Raw genomic sequence first — 19,597 nt, forward strand, 5'->3', positions numbered from 1 at the left:
AATTATATAGATTAAGTAGAGCGGGATGAGCTGTATAGTCAGTATAAAGTTGTAAATGTGTGTACATATGATCTGCGGATTCCATAGTAGGATTCATAGATTATAAATCATCAAAATTGTAAAGTGCCTGTCAGTGTGCTTCCATGAATGGATAGACATATTATTGCACTGCAGTCTTTTCATATGTATATGTAAGATCTAATCAAAAACAACTAAGCACACAGTCAGGAGTGGTATAAAAAGCCATACCCACAGGACTGCAGCATCAACAAGAACAAAACAACGATACAATAGTTGCCTTCTTATTTGTCAGTGGGTACTCCTCAGAAAGAGAACAAAATGTGCCCAAAAATTTGATCAAGTGGCTACGAAGAACATAGCTTCTCTGCCCAGAATTCAATGAATAAACACTTTCTACTCCATGCAAACACGAGAGGATAGCGAAGCAATGTAACTGCTGACGCAAGCTCAAATCCCCTGAAAAACCCAAAGGAAGTGCTAGGATTCACCTGCAGCAGCGTGCAGTGGCCAACTGGCCTGTGCCCAGCGTTAGAAAGAAAATATGTACGCAGAGTGGAGTAAAGTTGAAGGGCCTGTAATCACAGTGACTGACTGTATATTGTAAAGAAACATGTGTTGTCAAAATGAGACTGTACAGAAAGAGAAACCATATAGATAATGTAGAAAGGACTTGTGGTAGCCATTCGACAGTGTTTTAAGTGTATGTGTGTGTGTGTCTGACAGTCTCTATGACAACAAAAAGCATGAGCCAATACCACAAGGTCTGTAACTGTTTCAGAGAAAACAGTCCAACTATATGTGTGTATTATTTATGAATTATTCATTCAGGAGCCTACAACGTTTCTTATTTCATAGCTGTAGATGTTGACAAATTATGACATTTAATAAATAATTCATGGGTATACGTCATAATTTATAATAACTAAACCTGACAAAATGGCCCCGAGCCCTCTGCTTTATTAATCACCCGGGATTATTTTTCTTGCTTATTCTCAGTATTTGGGTGACTCGAGTCCTGAGGCGACCTCCCCTCACAGTGTGGGGTGTGGAGACTCTTGGCCTATATGCACCGTGACTGTAACATCATGTGACAGAGGTAAACATGGTGTTTCAGTTAATGAGTCCATGTCTGGCCCGAGGTCAGGAGGTGCTCATTATGGTAAAAATGCACACTGTGTTAGAGACTCATTTAGCGCATATTTGCAGAGTTAACTTGTCTTCGTCTTAAATATAATAATCCAGTTCTTTAAATAGCAACTAGTGCATGTTGTTTAGAACTGACTTTACGTCAGTGGAACAGCTTTTACTCCTTTGAAGGGAAAAAAGTAACCATGTCAGTGGCTTAATGATGATGTCAGGTTTTATAAAAGCAGAAACTTCATCTACCTACAACAGATCGTTAAAATGTGAGAATTAAACCTTATCTCCCAGTGTGGTCCAGAGGGGGCTGACATGAAGACATGAAGTAAATCTCGCACATATCTGAGAGGGGTGGGGGGGTGGGGGGGTGTTTGGGCTGTGAGAGCCCCTCGTCGACAGGAGGACTGGGCTTTAAGTCTGCCTGGCTCCAGTGGAGACAGCAAGGGAAAGATCCAGACAAACACAGCTCGCTGCCAAGCATCGTTACTTACAACACCCACTCCACTCCACAGCACATTTCCACTGCTGGCTGCCAAATTCACTAATGATGATATTAAGTTAAAAAAAAAAAAACCTTTAAAACTAAAAACAACAAAAAACATCTCTCCCGCAGAGCAAATGAAATTAATTTGGGATGAACTATTGGAAAGAAAAGGATTTGGACATTTTCAGAGTGTTTTCATGCACTGGGACAGAATGACTGAAGAGTGTAAATATTTTTGAGTCATTGTGCGGCTCCATCGTGAATAATGATGCATAATAGTGGCTGTCAGAACCCTCTAAATTTTGCGGTTTTTGGATGAGCAGCTGGTAAAATAAAGCAGAATGTTGTTTTAATGGTGCAATTTTATGACAAGGGCACAAGCAGCACGTGGGCCAATCAAGAACAAAATGTCTCATCCTTCGAAGTTTCTTTTACCACAAATATAATGACTGTTAAACACTTCAAGACACATGAGAGTAGAGGTAGGAGATCTAAAAGCAAATACAGCACTGACACAATTTGCATGATTTTATGTAAGAATGCTTGGCCCATTACAAGTTAGAGTGTTACCAAAAATCTAGTTAGATAAGGTCAAGTGAAGGTATTGTGCCCACAACACAAAAATATTTATCTACACTGCATGTTAGCATGTTGCTAATGCTAATGCTTCTGCCCACAGTGGCCTTAAATGATATCTAACATAGTAAAGAAAGATCCACCCTCGAACGACAACCTGCAACTTATCAAAAACAAAAGTATTTTAGGGCGGACTTTTCCTTTAAGACTGGCCTGACCACTGTCAGGTCGTGTCAGACTTCAGCTGCAGTGTGCTGAGCTGTAACACTCCCGTCTCCTCGTCCTCCCTTTACTGCAAGTCCATTTTCTCTTCTAGTGTCATGAGGAGGCCCTAATGAATCAGCCCATTGAGTTGGGCAGAACTGTGCACGGGCTTTGACACTGCCAAATTGTGTGTCTGTATGTGTGTGTGTGTGAGCGTGAAAGAGAGAGAGTGTGTGTGTGTATATGTGTAGCAGTCCAACTTTCCCAGCTTCCCCAAACACAAAGCTGTCGTTTGTGGCCTCTCAGCGCTACAAAAGCCCCACAGGCCACCAGAGCTGAGAGTGAATGTGTGTGAGTGAGTGTGTCTTCCACTGTAGGCCTATATGAATGTATATATGTATATATGCCTGTGCCATGTGTGTTTGACTAAATCTGTACATGTGTATGTTTATGAGTAAAAGAACCAGCCGCATCTTGTGTGTCCACGCATTTGTGAATGTGGTCAAGATGTGGCCAAATACATCCAGTCTGCAATTCACTGGGATGTGCCTAATGATTACAAGACACACCATGTGGCCCAGAACCAGAGTCAAAGGCAAACTCAACCACCAAACTATGGCATGCAGACAGACAGCCATAAAGCTAAAGATATATGACTGCTGCAACAAGACCAGAACCCTTTCTCAGATCTTAACACAACTACAAACAGAGGCCAACAAATCATATCAAATGTGGCTGTAAAACCCAAACTGAATACAGCACACGTGCAATCAGGCATAGACACAAACACACACAAACCAAACTCCTCCTCTGGCTCCTGTCAGGACTGATGAGTCACTGACGAGACAGCTGTTATTTATCAGGGAAACACCCATTCTGATTTTAATTAAAACAGTTTGTAACGACATATCAGAGGCCGTCAGTCCTTGGAAAGACCAGAATGATTAAAATCAATCGACACAGTCACCACAAATCCACAAACTACAAGTGTGTGTGTGTGTGTGTGTGTGTGTGTGTGTGTGTGTGTGTACCTCCAGGCCTACAGAGAGAGCAGTCATATTGCGGTCATATTTTTTATAAAACAAAACAAACATAAAAACCCAATATGGTTACGTTAGCTTACTCAATACCTCAAAATCAAAATATTTCACTCAATGGATAAAATTAACGAGAACAGCATGTAATAAGCTAAGCCCCGGTTACGCTGGAGAGCTGGGTTGAACATCATTCTACCATTATCCATGCCGGATGTGCCCGGCCTTTTATGATTTACACCAAACACTCTGCCCAAAACTTCAAGAACTTCACAGCTTTTATTGTTTCCACGCTCTCTAAAAATCCATCACTTTCTGTCTTTTTTTATGAGTCTGTATTGCAGCCCTTTACCCTCCAACAGCTGGCCACCTCTGCAGTAGAATTGGGTATAATTCAAATCCACCTTTGTTCCGCAGATTCGTCCAGTAGTTTTTTTAACTGAAGCCAGCTTAGCATGTGTGTCGACTTGTCTTTGACTGAGTGAAGACAAGGCAAAGACATGTCTGACTCTGTATCTGGGAGAAAGAAAAGGAGACACATACAATATGTGTGCACCATATTTTGGGTTGTTTTCGATGAGTCTGGACCATTTAAATGCACCAGAAAGCATAATTTAAGCACCTTAAATTGCAGTTTTAAACCACATGGTCCAAAAAGTTAACTATAAAGTTTCAAATTGCAGTGCACTGTAAATGAAGAAAGTATGAAATATTTAAATGGTAATGGCAGAGAAAAACCCAGCAAAGCCAGAGAAAGGCTCAAGTAAGTATCGGGTATTTTCAGGCTACTCTACACAAACATTTTAACTGAACTGAAGCATCATTTTTGTCTGTGTGTATAGCTTGGAAATGGTCATGCACTCAACTACAAATTAACTAAGTGAAATTGCCTGATTTTGTATTGATATACTAATATACTTTTGTCAGCTTATGTTGACTTTAAAATCATGAACAGGCCAATATTACTGCCTGTATTTGGCCAGTTGTGGAGTTCATATTTCTGTGTTTACTGTTGCAGTATGGTACTTAACTGTCAAACTAGCAAAAAATTGAAATATAATGGCCTCTCTCTAAAAGCAACATACCTACAGTGGGAAAAGCTGCACCTGTTCTGTCAAAACGCAGATTGATATTGGAATCAGTTGGTGTGGAAAAATATCATCTTCTCACAAACCACACTGGTGCATCCGAGTCTGAAAATCAAGGCAATTTCCATCATCAGTGATCCCTCGTGAATTTACCAAACTCCACCGCATATGTGCGTTCACACACAGACAGCTGTGTGGGCAGCCAGCGTGTGTCGTTCTGAAATAAGAGCAGCTGTGATGCCATCCAGATGACTGGAAAGGAGACGGCATCAGTGCCAAGTCAAACCAGCATCTCAGGTCACAGGGCTGATTAACTGCTACTAAGTATTCAGCATGAGAGAGTCATTGGGGGGGGGGTAGTTTGACTGGATGGTAGCAGGTTTGAGTGTCCACATCACTATGACTGACATTAGACCCAGGTGCATGCCATCGGCCTGGACTGGGCCGCATGCTGAGGCGTTTAACGAAGTCGGAGAATGAGGAGACTTTAAATGAGGGCAAAGGGAGATGCTGGCGTCTTTTGACTGCCCTGCTGAGCAGAGGACAGCTTGTCTTACTGTAGGAATTTAAAAGAGGAGAGAGAGAGAGAGGGACGATAAGGGAAGACAAACAGCCACCATTAGAGAAACTGAGAGGAGCGTGTACTGGAAGTAGAAGGATAGAATAACAAGACTGGAGTCTGAGTATAAGGAGAAAGGAAAAAAAGACAAATAAACCAAGGACTTACAGAGAAAAAAATGACCAGTGGAAAGTTTTGACCTTCCTTACTCCAGTAAACGGTTTAGCACTCATGTGGTTTTATATCTCTTCTCTCTTCCTTTCTCAGTCCTCAAATTGTCTTTTCAGCCTTCCTTGTTCTGCAGACACCCTCTAAACCCTCAGGAATGCCTGATCCTTTCGTTTTTCTCTGCCGCTCGTGTCTTTGTTACCTGGTAACATGGACACCTTGACTACTTGCAATGCTAAATGTTTCTCCCTTTCATTATCAGCCTCAGATACTAGTCACAGGGAGACAGGTTTACAGGAATGGTTAGCTAGCTACAGAGAAACACTTGTGATTTTTGACACATATTACTCAAAGCTGCTATAATTCATGTTTTCATATTAGCAATGGATGAAATTAATGTGTAACGTGAAAGGGGCAACTCATAGTAATAAACCACATGATAATTAGCAGTTGCTATCAGCTACATGGAGCATTTCAGCATCTTTTCAGTTTTGTGGCCCACAACTTTACTGTTTCAGCACTCTAAATGGGGTTGTTTTCAATAAAAATAAAAATAAAAATAAATAATAAAAAAAAGAGTTCAATAGTGTGTATGACATCTGAACCCTGGTATCAGTGCAGAATAAACTAAATCGCAGAGAAGCACTATGAAACTCATTAAGGGATTACATCAACAGCTGTTAATCCACTTTCTATTGTGGTGTAATTTATAAATGGAGCATTAGGAGCTTAGCCAGATGGCTTAGCTGTCATTTGCACTCTAAATGGCAAACATGTCCAAATCACAGAGCTGTCTGCTCCAGTGGGAATCCTGTGGCAGAGTCCTTGTTGATAATTACACTCAATCATCTTGTTGGAGAGAAATGTGGCATTTTTCTAAAACAAGATTAGATTCAGTTGTAAAATATAAACACACTCATTGAGTCAATTTGAGATACGTTACCAATACAAACGATAACAGACATGCGAGAGTTTTGAACACAACTGAGGCTCTCAGCAGCTAAACCTGGCGATGGTTCAAACAGTCTCCAGATAGGAGGATAGCTGTCACCTCACTCAGCCTGCAACTGTAGGTATTTGACACATTATGAGACACATTAGGAAGCAGAGCGTCATTGTCTTTTTCCCCCTGACCTCGCCAGCCCTGAACCTGGGAGATGTGCCAGACTGGGACTGAGAGGACCAGAGAGATGAGCTCTAAAAGTATCTGACAGAGAAAGAGGGGAAGTGTGTGTGTGTGGGGGGGTAAAGACATACACAGAGAGAGGCAAGCATTCTCAATGTGGATTCTTGTGTAACACATTTAACATATTAATAGTCATTTTTCTAACATCAAATAGATTACAAGATGTGTTTGGCCTTGGACAGAAAAGATTTGTACCACATAGTACTTCTGTAACACCCATGTGCAATCTGACACGTGTATGTTTTTTTTGTCTTACATATACATATACTTAAAAACAAGAATCATCAGCACAGTCGATATTGAAGATATTGAACCAATCACCAAATTTCCTGCACATGAAAGCCTGTTTGTTTTCCTCTGAAGCACTTCCCAAAGTCTGCTTAAAATGTGCTCGACAGTCTGACCCACAGAGAGAGAATAGGGAAGCCAAAAAATGTAATAGGATGTCCCTCTGATGTCTTCAAAGTAACACAACAGGTACTGCTGTACCAAATTAGATTATCTCAGAAGAATCTGGGAAGTGACTTCGTCTAAAGAGGGGGAACACAACAAAAATTGGAGATGAAGCAAGGAAGCTGTGGCGCTATTTAATTCTCAAATTCTGAAAGACTAACAGTAAAATAAACGGTTTATCTTCTACTACAGAGCAGGAGTGGTTGACTAAGGGAAGACTAAAGTATTAGGATTATAAACTAGCACATGCACAGATTCTTTGCTTGCTGTGTTTAAAAAAAATATTCCCCCAAAATGCCATAACTAAATGTTAGACCCATCAAATTCACATCCATAGTGTACCTGATAAATAAAGTGGTTCACGTTCTCCTTCTTGCTCTTTCCATGAGCTACTGATAGATGGCAAACACTCAAAATAACTTGGAGCCAGGAAGTTTTGAGTCTCGGAAAAAAACTGAACGGTGATACCCATGAAGTAAAGTAAATCATACAGGTTGAGAAAAAAATAATAATCTGGCAAGGCAAGATACGAAAGGGATTGTTTAAGTCTCCTGGTTAGTTTTCCTGATCAGATATGGGAAAAGGCGAGAGGCAGAGATGCATACTGTATATATATTACATATATGAATATAAATATTCCTGGCGTACAACTTCCAACACAGTAAAATGTTTGGCCAGAGGCAGTTTGTGAGATTACCACAGATCAAATCCATGTCATGCACCTAAGGCTCTGCAAAAACAGCTCACTCTTACTCTCCATTTACCATCAGTGTCCTTGAGGAAACCAAAGTGGAAGGCGGAGGTGTTTGGGCAACAGCCCAAAACTTCAGTCAACACTACAGCTCAGACTTTTTTTTTTCCATTTTATTTCCCATCAACTGTGAGCGTTATGTCGTAAAATGATACTCAAAACAGCGCTGTGCTGTTGATGCAATCAACAGGTGTTTTAAAAGCTTGAGCAGGAGCTGAAATGGTGCGTGTTTATGTAGAAATTCTTACCTCTCAGGGGACAGCTTGAGGTAACAACGTCTCGCCAACTAGGACAAAAACAGACACAAACACATTATTACTTTCTGCATCCAAATCATCTTGGGGCTGCTACAGCTATCCACTAAATCTCCCATATTATGTGTCTGAGGTGAAGAGATCTGTCAAGATTAGAAGCAGACGCATTCACTTGCTTTAAATATTATTTACTCACTGTGTGTTTTTTTGAAGTATGTAATGCCAGGATACAAAAACACAAATTAGCCAGGAATGGGTGAAATAATAACCTAAAATTTAAGGAAGACAGCTCCCACAATAAAGTGAACTGAAGCCTGAAACCTTTTCATTATCCTTGAAAACTCTGTATGCTCTGTAATTCAGCATATTTGACATAATCAAAAAATCTAATCTAAAGGGAGATATTCTATGTTAAAAACACCATAGTCTTTCTTGTCCATCAGGTGACAGACATGGATTTATGCTCTTATGTTCTTCTGTCTTCTGTCTTGGGTGTCTTTTGATGCAAATTACAAACCAGCTGTCTATTTGGAGATACAGCAGACTTTGGATCTAACCAACTTCTTTACGTAGGAAATGCTAAATGCCCGTCTTCCTCTCTTGCAGCAGGCATCATTTCCAGAGACAAATGGACACATTGTCTAAGCGTTCATTATGCTCTCCCTATGGTCTCTATACAACAGCAACCTCTACCACCTCTGGATGCAGCTCAATTATTGCTTGTACTGGCGAATTCTCACATTAGTTTATAGGCCTCAGTGTGTGCGTTGTCCATCACAGCAGTCAGCAGTTTCCACACTACGGGGAGTGGGCTGTGCCGCTGTACTGTACTGGTGGCTACGCTGAGCCTGGGGGACTCGGTCTGCCCTTGATAGCCATCTATGTCATCTACACAAACACCAACTGTGTCAACACCAGGGAGCGCGACCCACCATAGGAGAACACGAGAGCTATTGATAGCATGTGAGATGTGTTATTGCCTGCATTCCATTATGATGATGACTGGCTACTGGGAACTTTGGAACTGACCCAAAACAACACATCAAAAAATATTCCAAATCTATGTATACAAGAGTTACAGAACAAAGTGTTGAGAGAAGAATCTGCATAACTGTGAATGATGACGTGCTTAACCAGGACTCGCATCAGTTTGTAATTAGCAGAACAGCTAAAAGCTGAATCTTGCGAGAGTTTGTGTCAAAATTATATAACTATGGGCACAATGGCTAGAAGTGTTGGTTGCTCCTGGGAGGCAGCAGAACACCTGAAATATGAAAGGCCCCAGATGGCACAGCAGTTGTGAAAACACACTTCTGTCCGGGTTGGATGAATGAACAGGATTTGAAACCACCTGCAGAATTCTGGTGGGGATGATTCTCATGTTAATGGAGGTGGAGAAATGATTTTTCCTTCAGCTCTCATGTGTGGACTGACGATGAGAAGCATGAAGCTCACTGACAGCCAGTCTGTATTCTTTTGTAGCTCAGAGCCATATGAAGAGCAGTAAGAAGCCAGCAGATCACTCAGCTTGATTGGTGGTGAATGCCTTACAAACAAATCCAGGGATGAATTTTCACCATCAGTGGACTACAGACTTTACTCGGATCTCAGCTTGGCTACCTTTGTATCCACAGCCTAGTTTCTTGAAACCAGATATATCGACAATGTGCCATGATCAGGCGGAGATGGACTGAGAGTCAATTGCAGATGCGTCTTGGCTGACCGCTTGTGGGGCGGCTGTGGCTCGGGAGGTGAGGCAGGTTGTCCACTGATCGCAGGGTTGACGGTTTAAGACACTGAGCCTCAGATTCTCTCAATGCTTGGGCCACTGCTTTGCCTTGTGTAAATGGGCAGATGAGAAGCTAAACTCAAAGCTCTTAAATTAAAAGTACTAGCACAGCACAGTTATATCGTGCCGCTTCATAGGGCGCACCATGGGTAAATGAAGCTTGTAGCATGCCTTGTTTCGGGCAGAAGGCCACAAAGGCTTATCATAGCAGTATTGTTGAGATGTTCATCTACTGCTAGGACCCCACACTGGTGAGCCATTGGCCAAAACCAGCCTTGAAGAGGAGTTACATTTGTGATGATGATCGACAGCAGTTCTGGGAACTGAGTGAAGGGCGTTTCGGCCTACTTGCCACACAAGCAAGAAAGTGGGGAGTGCCAGCTGTTAATTGTTGGTGTGTATGTTGGCTCCCAGCTGAGGTAGATCACCTGCCATATTAGGGAGTTCAAGATCCTTTAAATGTTTTGTTTTTTTAATGATGTCTTTAACTTTTCACATCCAAACAACTTCCCACTCAGCAGTTCCTTTGGTCCCCAGCAATCCACACACAAAGTGTGTACTAGAGCGGAAGAACGGTTGTTGCAAACGGCCAAGAACATAGACAGACAGAAAGACAGAGACTCTTTCCTTGATAGGTAGATGCAAACTAAAGTGGTTAGTGGTGCATCAATAGTCTGCTTGTGAATTCTACTCAGTTTGAAGTCCTCCACCAGCCACACATCCTGGGGTCAACCATCACTTTAAAGCAACATGGGTCTTCTCACCCATAACAATCTCTGCTTCACACTCTAACCATGAAACTATTGGGAACTAAAGCTAGGGCACAGCCATTACCTATAAGCCAAACATAATGACCGGAGTTCACACTGTCAGAAGAATTACTAACCTGTGCCACAGCAATTGGAACAATCGGAATAAATAATTCTTCAGGTCATTTAGTAAGCCGAGCACTGCAGTTGACATACTAATTATTTTTCTTTGGCAGAGATGCAGAGAGACAAGGAAAACCAGCACACTTACATAACAACCATTTTTGCTGACCGCTGTGACGGCCTCAGTCAGTGATTTGGTGGATGTGACTGTCTGGCCACGCAGCATGGCCCCCTTCAACCTCATTATATAAAATCCAAACAATTTGTGTTATTTTTAACTAATTATTACTTTAGCTATATTAGGGGAGTTAAGGTCCAGGCCTTTAACAAGTGGCTTGAGGTGTGACCAAAGCTCTAAGAGACAGCACTTTATTTATTTTTTTTTTTTAAATGCCTGGGGATGAGATGAGAGTCCACTTTGCTTTCTGTCTTATTAGTTTTGCCACAGTTACACAACATCTCATTAATCTGATTCTGTCAGACGGGTTTAGAGAGACAGTGTGAGTGTCCAGTCTGTTCAGCCCTGTCACTCTCTGATGGCGTGGAGTTTGGAGATTTGGTTCATTCAGAGGTATGAGGGGGATGACAGGTGATCCTTTCACTGCAATTGAGCCAATTTGTTTAACTTGTGACTTTGAAATCCAATGAGGATAAGTGAGCGAAATGAGTAGAGAGCCTGAAAAAAGGCAGAGATAGGCCACCTGAGCGAACATCATAGCAGAAATCTGAACTGAGAGGCAAAACAATCTAGTCAAGTCTCAAGCAAAAGCAGTCGTGTGTTAGAATTTGTTTATCTTCATGTTTATGCAAAACAGATGGCAGATAAGACATGTCATGATTGTGTTCATTCAGCAGGAAACATCAACAGATGACATTCTGTAAAATGTTGTTCATGTGTGAAAATCAACCCATTTATCTAAAATCTCAAAGGGGAATGCCAACATCTTGCCACGTTAGGTTAATAAGACGATAGCTACACACAGGTTATGGCAAGCCTGCCCTAAATACCTTTGGTTGAATCTGATGCAATTACAGTATGTTAAAGCAAGACTAAACCGAAGCAGAACACGTCCCTTAGTAGGACGAGAGTCAAGGACACAGTTAAAATTTGAACGGATACTACATTTAACTTGCTCAGCATTCACTCTAATCTCTCCAGAGTTAAGACTTGGATCCTGACCTGTTCCGTATTTTTCTATATTCAAAAAGATATGATGAGGATGTAACCTTTCTGTCTGGCTGAAAAGCAGAATTTCCACCTGGTAGCAGCAGTTTTTCAGATGGTGTGATTCTGTCTGTCCACTCTAAAAGCCCCCTAATCTGACTGCTGTTGACTCTGCTTTATAGGGATGTGTGTGTGTGTGTGTGTGTGTATGTGTGTGAGTGTGTGTGTCCACCACAATGCTATTACTGCCCAAAAACGTCAGGTTATATTAGGCACACAGCCTGGTACACTTCCAACAAATAAGTAATTGCCAAAAAAGACTAGAGAGGGAGGTGATGAGCAATCAAATCAGTACATACTAAAATGTACTGAAACAGGCTACAGTGAAATGGCAGTGAACAACACACTACCATCCTTCCTGGAAACTATAACTAAAATAACAACTCATCCCAGTGCAAAAAAGATGCAAATAGAATTTACATTGAGTGACAAAGAATTTCAAATGTTATTATAGGTGTAGTATCTGACTGTATAGTTGGAGCTGCTCTTAAAGTCAGTAATGCACCCATTCCCACTATACCTGTGCAGCTGCCGAAATGGGACCAGTGCGTAGGGCTGTCACGATAACAAATTTAGCTGGACGATAAATTGTCCCAGAAATTATTGCGATAAACGATAATATTGCCGTTTTGATACCATTTTTCAACTAATATAATAATAATGGTATAATAATGCAAGTACACCCTTTTAAAGATGAATAAACTTTTATTTCTTAAGAATGTTTAAAATTGGAATTATATTGTGAAAAAAAGACATTGTAAATATCCAAAATAAATAATCAAAACAACCAAAAACAATAAATAAAATGGACTGTCAATCTCTGTTAACAAAAAATGCACTTGAATAAAAACCACTCACAACTGATGGTCAATGGTATGGTATGGTGAAGCTCATATAGGGGGTCATGTTTGAGCTTGAGTAAAATGGATGTCTGTGATCTCCTTCAGTATGTCGTCTTTCATGTTGTTGTACAGTTGTGGAATTGCCATTTGTGACACGTATGTTTTCCCTGGCAATTCGTACTGCGGGTCAAATGTTTGTAACATTTGTCGAAATGTTGGCTTTACGGTGTTAAAGGGCTGCATCTCTGGCGATGTAGGGAACTACATCGTGTGTGAGTGCGCACCATTTGGCACTGTCACGGTTATATTTGGTTTGCTTCATGAACGCCCCAGTGATGGTGGACTGTCGGGAAGACGCTGACGGCCCCTCTGCCTCTTTCGTAGACGTTTTTTTCCCAGTTGGGAAAACTGCAACGGGTTGTGTTTGAGGTGAAGGTGCATGTTTGTTGTGTTGCCGCGTTTGGCATGAACTGTTTTAAAACAAATGCGAAATACCGGCTCATTTATGTTTTGTATTTCACCGCGGTCACTTGGTTTAAATCCAAAGTGTTCCCACACGTCAGTTGTAGCTTTCGGCTTAGAGACCAATTCCATAGTTATTTATTCCTCCAAATCTCTGCCTCTACTCCTCACGGGGCCCTCATGCTGCACCCTGTGGTGCGCCAGGTGCCCCGCTTCCCCACACAGAGACAGTGTGACTGACAGGAGGGTTCACTCCTCATTACGCTAAGGAACCGAAAGGAGTCAGTCGAGACGGATGCAGCGAAGTTAACTCATTATCCAGTGTCTTTGGTAAATGAAAAATTATCGAGCCCGGCAAACTTATCGAGCTCATTTTTAATTATCGTGCAATTAATTGATTTATTGATTATCGCGACAGGCCTACCAGTGCGTATATATTGTCTGTCAAATCTGACATTTGACTGCACTGCTGACGGAAGCTCCAGATGTGCAGTGAAACTGCTTCAAGACAAGATCCCACAAATTCACCGGAGACAACAGCAGTACGACGACAGACAGACCACTAATACAAAAGGAGGATAAACGCAGCTGCCCAGGTCTGAAGTACTGCTCACACACGCATACACGCACACTGTGTGCATGTGCAAACACGCAGATGCCTGAACAGATTTGACCGATTTGAGCTCTGGCACATATAAAGGTGGTGGACATGCGTGCTATATATTCCAGTTCAATACAGCTGTTCTGTAACAAACACAACTGTGTCTTTGTGAAACAACACTCACCAACAGTAATTTGTGAGGCAATAACAGTGTTGTTCCCTAAACATGTCCCTTAATATCTCACCCCTTCACCTCTAATCCCTGAAAAAAATAGCAGTGTTCATTTTATACTCCCAACAATCTCATTTTACAAGGGGAACCCCACCCATAAACAAACACAAAGCCATTTACAGCACTGCGGCTCCTATCCAGATATTTTTCCACGGTACAGCAGCTGGATATACTCATAAACGGCCCTGAGAGTCTGTCTTGTGGATGGAAACTGCCGTATTAACCAACGTAAAACAAAAGCAAAGGTCAAGCGTAAATATTGCGAATGTAGAAACCTTTCAGCTCATTAGGTTCAAACTGATGAAACCAGATTTTACCCTACTGGTAACACTGGGATTGCAGTGTCTTTAAGAGACACACACATGCACTAATACACACTCACAATTGAGGACCTCAGCCCAGCAGGGAACTCTCCATCCCAGACCAACTGCATGATAATCCAATTTGGATGAGTACCCAAGAAACAACAGGAAAACAACAACACACAGGCTGCAGAGAAACACTTGGGGCATGCAGAATTGTGGGTAGACAGACGAGTTAGACCCCTGACTAAACCTTTTTCATAGCTTAAATGGGTCTGGACATCAGTATCACTTAATATGAACCTGTAAATACACACTGAAATGTATTTGTGAGATAAAGGAAACTCATTAGAGATGACATCAATTATATCCTGTACAATGATGTACGCTGTCTATTGTTCTGGGGAGGTGACGCAGTCTCCTGCTCCTCCTCTCAGGTTGATCAGTGTTCAGTCCTGGCAGCCCGCCACTCCCTACAAAGCCTTTCTGAAGAGATCACCCAGACAGCTGTATTAACAGGAAGAGAGCCTCGCTGAAGGATGAGTTCAGGCAGAGTACATGATGTGACTAGCCTGGATACAACCCCCGTTAGACACTCCGTTTTGTTTTAATTTGTTTTATTAATAATAACAATTCGTAAATGTGATACATTATTAATCCGAGCAGGAAAACACTCCTCTCCGGGGAGCCAGGGGTCGTGTTCAGCTGTACAGCTGGTGCAGATTCAGTGCCTTGCTAAAAGGCCCTTCAGCTTGATGATAGCACAAGGGCTCTGGAGTTTCAATGGCTCATCATGCTGCCAAAAATTGCTGAAGAACAATAATGTGTGCTGCTCAAACACAAGTTTTGGAACTATTGCCACACAGAAATCCATCATATTCATATAAAGACACTAATTTAAAGTCTGTTAGAGAAAATGTTACTAAGTTAGCATGTGATACATTCATTTTAAGACAATATCAGTCACATAATTTTCATGATTTTCATAGCTGAAGAAACAATCTTAGAAAGTAAGGTCATGCTGTAACTGGCTGAATAGCTTTTGGACAACCCCAGCAACTGTAAATAAATCCAGTGTTTGTTTTAGTCAACCTAATGTGTCCTTAAACATAGACCATCGGTATCCAACCCACAACCTGGCAGGTCTAAGCAGCATTTGGAGCCTGTGAACTTGAACTGGCCTCTCAACCTGCTGACAGTCCCCCGGATCGTGAAATGTACAGTCATCATATGAATGAAGATCCATGTGACTGAAAACCACACAAGCAAGTTACAGGACGGGGGTGAAGCTTTGGTAGGTTACCCTCAAGTAAAAAAAAAGTTAATCCAAACATAAACCAAGTTTAAACATAACAATCACCACCACAATTGGAACTGTATCTAAACCTTACCGCCAGCCTTGAATCAACCCAGAATTAGCTCCAACCTTGTCAACAAAGGATCAAATACAGCCATACTTATTTTATGTCCTTTTAAAGGAACAGTTTGTGGCATTTTGTGAAATACACTTATTTTCTTTCTTGTGATGCTCATAGGAGGATTTTGTTACATTTGGACAGAGCCAGGCTAGCTGTTCCTAGTCTTTCAGCTAAGTTAACGGCTGGATCAAGCTACATAGAGAAATGAGGGTGGTATGTATCTTTTCCACACACACACACACGCACACACACACACACACGCACACACACACACACACACAAAGTCGTCATGTTTTCCCCTGACTGTCGTGTCCAGGAGGCCATGAAACACATTTTTCCGGAACAGAGCAACACCACAAACAGGCTCATAGTGATGACATCATCTTTGGGGCATACCACCGCAGTCCCACAACATGAATGACATCAGTCGTCCAAGTTATCCACAACAATTGCTCTTGAAACACCATATTGTGTAATCGGCCCATAAAGGGCACAGAAACGTGGTTTGAGGGGATATTACATGGCCTTGTGCTACATGTTGTGTGTGTCTGACTTCCCAGCGTATCAGTGACCGTCCTGGAAGGACACAACAAAAGATGGGTCCTATCCGGTGATTTCCTCTGCTGAGGTAAAGGAAATACAGGCCTTGCATGCTTCCCATCCTGCGACAAGAGTCCAGGACATGTGACACGACACCACACACAGGGTATCTCTCCCTGACTCCGACCAGATACATCCTCAGTGGAAACTGTGAGTGTGTGGGCAGTGATCCATCAGGAGGAGGAACTGATAAGGCGGAAAGTCTATTTGTCATGAAAATCTGTTTTTAAATGCTTAAAAATGACAAAAATCAATCTGTAATCAATTTCATGAAGTACAGAAACAGCCACTGTTTACTGAGGGGGCTTCCTTTCAAAATAAAACTCATCAAAATAAAGATAAAATTTTTTTGTCTCATTACATAAGAACCGTACTGTCCGATAAATGGGCAATTTCAATTATGACATATGACTTATGAGATAGATTGTGGTTTTTAATGCACCAATCCATATCCAACAAACTAACCTTCAGTCCGCCCTATCTTTTCAACAAGAATAACTTAATATGACATAGTAAAAACAAGTAATTGACACTTCAGAGTGCATACTTTCATAATGTGTTTATGATGTACATGGCACATTATCATCTCAAATTTTTTTAAACTTTTATCTAGAATTATAAAGCCCATTTTAATGGCCAGACAAATGCACAGATCTGTTTTTCTCTGTATTGAATTATGTCAGGATGATCTTTCCTTTAAAGGGAAGGGCTGTGTTGCCATCTGAATGAGCCGGATGTAATGCAACATCACTCCTTGAGTAACTGAAACTGGTAACCGATAGGGAACATTGGGTGTGACACTGTGCAATCTGTTATCAGATGATCAGCCTGTTCATTTCTGCTCAGTCTCAGCAGGTACTCCTCTATAATGACTAAAAAAATAATACCGAAGACTGAGCAGGGGAGTATGAGTGACGGAGACAGATGGTGAGGCTTGTTGCTGTACCTGTACTGCAACACAACACAAAGATATAGGTTTCAGAGGGTTTTTTCCATCCTTTAGATAATAGATTCTGGAGAAATCATTAATCAGAACCGTACTATTGACTAATTTAAATGTTTACTCTACTTTGTAAAACAAAAGCACAGACAGGTTATTGAACTGTAAGCAGAGAAAATATTTACTGTGTAAAAAAAATAAATAATCAGCAGTGATTTCAAACAAATCAAAAGGGCACTTGCTTGGTTGCACATCGAAATGTTAACACTCCAAACACACCAACTTGTGTACAGTGCACACAAACAAACACACACAAACAGACTGCTAACTGTTAGCTGATGCCCAAGGGGGTTACCGAACAGAATGCGACATGCGTCACTAATGACATGTATCAGCCCGCCAGCTGAGGAGAAGAACAGCAGCGTCAATGAGAGCACAGCGTGGAGACAAACTGCTCCTTTACATACAGTAGAGCAATCTGTCCTGCAAAGGCACTGACCTGAATATAAGACTGAAGCGAGAGCACAGGCTGAGGTGTGGTCACAGCTTTAGTTATCACCTCAAAGCAGTGTACAGAAGACACAGTGAATGTCTCTGAGAGTGAATACGATATAGAGTTTTGACATCATTCACAGTAAGTACAGTAGACCTACTTCTTTTGGTGCAGTGTTACATGCTCACGCTGCATGCAGTGGGCAGGGAAAAGATGATAAATGATTCAGGGTAGCCAAGATCTGAAGATAAACTCATAAAGTCTGTTAATTTAGCATATTAGTGACCATCCATTCTATGTGCCTGAGTGTCCACACTCTGTCAGGAAACCTGCAGCTACTTGTCAGCCTGCAGCCAGACTCAAAGTCTTTGAGCTTGTGATGTCTTGTCTTTGTATTTTTTAATCAAATCAAGTCACACCAGGATGTAATAGCTGGTCCAGACGTAGAAAAATGTGTCTTTACTCATGCTGTGACAGTGTATCAATCAATCAGAGCCATTGCAATAACCAGTCATGTACACACTGTTTGGAAGCAGTCCAGCAACAATGCACACGAGGGGCAAATTTTAAACAGTAATTTAAAACTGGGCTGAAAAGCAGTGTTTGACTCTCTCTTTCACTGAAACGTTTTCAAACCTCTGATGACACCCACCAGTGTTGTCATGGTGCACTGACTGTACCCCTCAGTAAGTATACTTCTACATCAGCAGTCTTTGCAGCCGGTCAGCAAAACCAAGACTCACAACTGGTGTTGTTGCTCTTTAAAAATGATTATGCACATAAAAGGAGGTAATTCAGAGGTAGTAATCCAGGTAATCCAGATATCTAGCGTGTCACTGAAGTATCAGCCTACCCATATACAGTAGAGTACATTTCAACAACACTAATTCTTTAGAAATAAATGCCCAAGTGCATTGAAATGCATCCATTGATACAGTACATTACTGATGCTAACCAACAATATTCAAAACAAAGACACCATGACATTTGGAGTATACTTGCCCTCTGGTGTCCTGAGTGGTATTTTTGGACGTGCACAGGGATGAGAGGCCATATTAGCAAATGTAACTCAATAAACACATACACGGGTAACACGACTATTTATGATGCAGCAGGAAAAGAAATAAACGAACTGTGGATTAGCACCATGGTGGTCCTGCAGATCCAATGTCACCACACACATAACTCATGCTCCACCACCAGCACCGCTATACTAGTGATGAACTGTACCTTTAAATATAACATATCACTAAGGCCAGCTCTGCCAATGTGTTAAAAACACACACATGTAACACACAACTGATTGACAAGTGATTTCTGGGAAACACAGGTGCAGGAACGCCTCAGAGTGTCTCAGATCACATCAGAATCAAAACAGTCGTAACAACGCTGTTTGTCAGCAATGTAAACATGAATGTTGCTTAGGGAGATGGCATGTCACGACTTGTCACGCCCTCGCACACCACACATCCAAATAAAGCGCACTGAATCAGTTGAAAACATTACTGAGAACAAATAACTGCCAAAATGCAACATTAAGAGCCCACAGGGCAGTGCTGACACAGCGTTTTAGTTCAGTGGCAGCGAGGATGAGAATCATCGTTTAGTACACATGCTGACCCAGTTAGAGTTGAGACAACAGAGAAGGACAGTCCAGTACATACCCACACCAACACCAGGATTCAGCAGCCAGCTAAGCTCAGTGCTGCCAACAATGATTTGTCACTGGGTGTGTGATGTGACAATACCTGTGCGCGTGTGTGTGTGTCCACAAACAGGAACCGAGGCACGGGGCGTGCCTGCTAAAACAGTGGCAGATGATGTGGTAAATGCAGATGTTTGGTCAGAGGCAATAAAGCATGTTTCCTGGACACATGAGGGCAACAAGAGTTCATATGCGCAC

At 41.6% G+C, this 19,597-nt stretch overlaps 1 protein-coding gene across 1 annotated transcript in view; it reads right to left on the minus strand.

Annotated features, from left to right (window-relative positions):
• Positions 1-19,379, minus strand: part of add3a (adducin 3 (gamma) a) — a 92,867-nt gene extending 73,488 nt beyond the window's left edge. Inside the window, exons 1-2 of the mRNA XM_070856492.1 lie at positions 19,359-19,379; positions 7,913-7,950 (exon numbers count right to left, since the gene is read on the minus strand). The gene's annotated coding sequence lies outside the window, so the exon portion shown is untranslated. The remainder of the gene's footprint in view (positions 1-7,912; positions 7,951-19,358) is intronic.
• Positions 19,380-19,597: the final 218 nt, after the last annotated feature.

The sequence above is a fragment of the Pempheris klunzingeri genome, chromosome 3 (genome assembly GCF_042242105.1).
Source record: "Pempheris klunzingeri isolate RE-2024b chromosome 3, fPemKlu1.hap1, whole genome shotgun sequence".
Lineage (NCBI taxonomy): Eukaryota > Metazoa > Chordata > Actinopteri > Acropomatiformes > Pempheridae > Pempheris > Pempheris klunzingeri.